Source organism: Crocuta crocuta, unplaced genomic scaffold (genome assembly GCF_008692635.1).
Source record: "Crocuta crocuta isolate KB4526 unplaced genomic scaffold, BGI_CrCroc_1.0 scaffold593, whole genome shotgun sequence".
Lineage (NCBI taxonomy): Eukaryota > Metazoa > Chordata > Mammalia > Carnivora > Hyaenidae > Crocuta > Crocuta crocuta.
In genome coordinates, this window is record NW_027529544.1 from 16,897 (window position 1) to 21,915 (window position 5,019).

Below are 5,019 nucleotides of genomic sequence, written 5' to 3' on the forward strand. Positions count from 1 at the left end.
TGAAAAAAAAAAATCTATTGCATTTTTAATTTGCATAATTGCTTCTGACACAAATTCTAAGCAAGGGCATGTAGCCCTCGGGGAAAGAATGAGAACGTTAGGAAGATCCCTGAATACATTTGACAAGGATTTAATAAAAATGTTGTCTTTTTCCTTAATTTAGTTTCACGGGCTTTTCTCACGAAGAAGCGGATGACTTCTGGTGACCATGTTTGCCGCTCAGCGCCTTACCATGTAATGGAACTCGAGGCCTGTGTATTCGCTGTAATAAGACCAACTTCTCAATAAAAATTTTATGTGCAGTCTCATNGGTCCTTTCCTCTCCGGAGCTGGGCCACCCCCTGCCAAACGGGAGGCCTTCTTCCCCAACACTCTTCTTCTGACCCGGCGCTGAAAATAAAGACACCGGTCTTTCCATCCCAGGCTCTAGAAAGAGTTACAGTATCCCCCCTGGTCTTTGCTTTCCACATCTTCTTGAGAACAAACACGACCCCTTCTTAGATGGTGCTAAAAAGAGGAGGTGACCGTTGCCGAGCACTTTCTGTGGAGCAGGTACAATTTTAAACCTTGGTGTGTATACACTCACTCAATTCTTCTACCACCCATATGAAAGGTGTACTAGGACTCTCCACGTTTTAGAGATGACGAAACACGAGGCACAGAGTTTGTGACTTGACCAGGGTCTCCCAGCCATCACATTGCAGAGCGGTGGCGTGGGCCCCGGTGGGAGACCAGCACTGCCTCCACGCGAGGCTGTTGGGGAGCTGTTCCCGTGGAGGACACCCCATGGCTTAGAGCGGCTCACCCAGTAGGTACCCCGCTCCACAGTGACTGTTAGGCACTGCACGTTGAACAAATAAGATAGCTGCACGCCGATGCAGCACCCCGGAAACTCCCCCGAGGGGAGGAGGAAAGTCCTGTGCTGCTGTTCCCCTTTCTTCATCTTTGCACACCCGCACCTCACAGTCGAGCGTCATGTCCACGCGAGTGTCTTGGGAAAGTTCTTGAATGGCCCTGCCAGTATAGTCACCAAAAGTGTACACAGAACGGCTCTAAGGGTGACCAAGCACCCAGTTTGCCGGGACCAGAGGGGTGCCCTGGGACGTGAGGCTTAATGTGCTAACGGATGGTCACCTGCTTCCTGACGGGATGGGTTTGTCCGGTCTGTTTGTTCAGTGAGGCCCCAGAGACCATTTACAAATACAGCCTGGGCTGAACCAGTTTTGCCTGTGATACTTACTGGTCACTGTGTTCCACAGCAAAGTGGGAAAGAGGCTTTTTGGTGTTTGTTATTGCTTAGGCTTCTAAGGAATTTTTCACTGAAGTATCCCTCTGGGAGGAATTGAAGAAAAAAGTCCAGGCGTCCTTCATCATCACACTTAGCATATCAAGCACTGAGTCAGTGCCACCAAGAACATGACATCTTCTCTTGCAACATCACCTCATCATGCCTTTTTTTCTTCCAGCTTTCAGACAACGGACGTATAACATCTTGTGAATTTAAGGTATAGGAGGTGTTGAGCAGCACTGTCTGAGAGGGGCACATGCACGCCAATGTTTATAGCAGTGCTATCGACAACAGCCAAAGTTGGAAAGAGCTCAAATGTCCATCGACAAATGGATAAAGATGTGGTAGATAGACATACACAATGGAATCTTAGCGATCCAAAAGCATGAAGTCTTGCATTTGCAACAATATGGATGGAACTAGAGTGTATTATCCTAAGCGAAAGAAGTCAGAGAAGGACAAATAGATGATTTCACTCATCTGGAATCTAAGCTACAAAACAGATGAACATAAGGGAAGGGAAGCAAAAACAATATAAAAATGGACACCAACCATAAGCGACTCTTAAATACAGAGAACAAACTGAGGGGTGTTGGAGGGCTGTTGGGTCGGGGGATGGGCTAAATGGACAAGGGGCATTAAGGAGGACACTTGTTGAGATGAGCACATGGAAGTGATGAATCACTAAATTCTGTTCCTGAAATCATTATTACACTATATGTTAACTAACTTGAATTCAAATTTCAAAATAATGTTTAAAGGTATAGAAGGTGTTGACGTGGTTGGCCTACATGTTGCAAAATTAGTACCAGCACGATGTTAGCAAACACATGATTCGTGTCACATAATTTTCACTTACAGGTGCGAGAACATAGCAACTTTCAAGTACGTGTTAATATTTTTAACTGTAGTCACAATGCTGTGCATTGGATTTTCTGAATTGGCTCATCTTGTAACTGGAAGTGAGTACTATTAGACCAACATCTCCTCTTTTCCATTCTCCCCAGCTCCTGCTAACCACTATTTTAGTCTGTTTCTAGGAGGTCACCTTTTTAAGATTTCACTTAGCATAATGCCCTCAAAGTCTCTCTCTGTTGTTGTAAAGAGCAGGATACCTTTTTTTCTCCTGGCTGAATAATATACCATTGCGTGTATATACGTACCATTATAATCTTTACTCATTCATCCCTTGATGGCCACTCAAATTTCCATATCTTGACTATTGTGAATAATATCGCAGTGCATGTGGCAGTCCAGATCTCTCTTCAAAAGCCTGCTTTCATTTCCTTTGGACAAGTACCCAGTCATGAGATTGCTGGCTCACAGGGGATTTCTAGTTTTTACTTTGAGGAGCCTCCCTACTGTTAACCACATTGGCCACACCAGATTGCATTCCCTCCGACAGTGCACGAGGGTTCCCTTCTGCACACCCTCACCAACACTTGTTATCGCTCGTCTTTTTCGTGATCACCCTCCTAACTGGTGTGATGTGATGTCTCATTGTGGTTTTGATTTGCACTTCCCTGATGATGAGTGATGTTGACTGCCTTTTGATACACCTGTACGTTGGCTTTGGGAAAATGTCTGTTGGGGCTGCCTGGTGGGCTCAATCGGTGGAGCACGGGACCCCTGATCTTGGGGTTGCATGTTCAAGCCCCACATTGGTTGTAGAGGTTACTTAAAATCTTTTTTAAAAAGTTCAGTTCCTCTGCCCATTTTTTAATTGGATTGTTTTCTATTCTTTAGTCATATGAATTGTTTATATAGTTTGGATATTATCCCTCTTAACCGATATGGTTTGCAAATACTTTCTTCCACTCCATAAGTTGCCTTTTCACTCTGTTGATGGTGCCCTTTGCTGTGCGGAAGATTGCTGATTGGATTTCCTCTCACTTGTTGATCTTTGCTTTCGTTGCCTTTCAGTTTTGTGTCAAATTAAAAACAAAATTCATTGTCAAGGCTGAGGTCAGTGAACTTTCCCCCTATGTTTCCTTCCAGGAATTTTATAGTCTTGAGATCTTAGGTTCAGGTCATTTTCGTTTCAAGTCTTTAATCCATTTTCATTTGCTTTTTGTGTATGGTGTACAATACGGGTCCAATTTCATTCTTTTGCATGTGCCTACCCAATTTTCCCAGTACCATTTATTGAAGAAACTACCCCGTCCCCTTTATTTTATATATCCTTGTATATCGTGGGCTCATTTGTTGTAAATTAATGGACTGTATATGAATGCATTTACTTCTGGCCTTGCTCTTCTGTTCCACTGATCTAGGTGCCTGTTTTTATGTCAATATCATAATACATTTTGAATATCATAGCTTTGTACTGTAGTTTGAAATCTGGAAGTGTGATACTTTTAGTTGCGTTTGTTCTCAGGATTGCTTTAGCTGTTCAGGGCTTTATTTTGTGGTTTCATACAAATTTTATGATTGATTTTTTCTATTTCTTTTCTTTTTTGAGCATGTAAGTGGGGGAAGGGGCAGAGAGAGAATCCTAAGCGGACTCCACACTGGGGCCCTCCACGTGGGGCTAGATCCCATGACCCTGGGATCATGACCTGAGCTGAACTCAAGAGTCAGATGCTCAACTAAGCCACCGGGACCTTTCCCTCCCCTGCACTTAATTTCCCTTTCTCATGCCTCATTTTTAGTGTGTAGAAACACAGCTGATAACCTGGAAATTGATTTTCTATCCTGCTGGTTTACTGCTATCACTTCTTGGTTTTAATGTGTTTTTGGGTTTTTTTTAAAGTGGAATCTTTAAGGTTTTATATATATAATATTATGTCACCTGTAGATACAGACTATTTAAATACTGTTTTCTGACTTGGATGGCTTTTCTCTCCCTTACCTAATTGCTCTGGCTTGGTCTTCAAGTACCTTGTTGAATAAAAGTGGCAAAGTTGGGCATCCCTGTGTTGTTCCTGATTTTCGAGGGAAAACTTTCAGCTTTTTGCTGTTGAGTATATTAGCTGTGGGCTTGTTACATACGGCCTTTATTGCACTGAGGCATGTTCCCTCTATACTCTGTTTAGAGTTTTTATCATGAAAGGATATTGAATTTGTGAAATGCTTTTTCTGCATCTAATGGAATGACTGTATGATTGTTATCCTTCATTTTGTTAATGTGCTGTATAACACTGATTTGCAGATGTTGAACCATCCTTGAATCCTTAGAATAAATCCCACTTGATCATGGCATGTAATCCTTCTAATGTACTGTTGAATTCATTTTGCTATTTTGTTGAGGATTTTGGCATCTGTTCATCAGGGATGTTGACTTCTAATTTTGTTTTTTTTATTATGTCCTTATCTAATTTTGATATCAGGTTAATGCTAGACTTGTAAAATGAGTTTAGAAGTGTTCCCTTCTGTGTTTTTGAAGAATTTGAAAAGAATTGGAGTTAACTCTTTAAAAAAAAAAAAAANTGGTTCAGTTCTGTTAGGTTGTAGATTTGTAGGAAGTTATCCATTTCTGCTAGGTTGTCTAGTTTGGGTATCAGTATTCACAATAGTCTTCTAGGAGCCTGTGTATTTGTATAGCATCAGTTTTAATGTCTCTTCTTTCATTTATGATTTTAAGTCCTCTTTTTTTTTTTCTTGGTTAATCTAGCTAAAGGTTTTGTTTATCTTTTCAAAGCACCTAGCTATTAGTTTCATTGTGGGTTTTTTTTTTTTATGGTCTCTTTAGTTTCTCTTTTATTTATTTCTGCTCTGATTTTTGTATTTCC

At 41.4% G+C, this 5,019-nt stretch overlaps 1 long non-coding RNA gene across 1 annotated transcript in view; it reads left to right on the plus strand.

Annotated features, from left to right (window-relative positions):
* The window catches only part of LOC144229348 (uncharacterized), a 14,691-nt gene extending 14,389 nt beyond the window's left edge, over window positions 1-302 (plus strand). Inside the window, exon 5 of the long non-coding RNA XR_013334468.1 lies at window positions 164-302. This is a non-coding gene — a long non-coding RNA (uncharacterized LOC144229348). The remainder of the gene's footprint in view (window positions 1-163) is intronic.
* The last annotated feature ends 4,717 nt before the right edge of the window (window positions 303-5,019 follow it).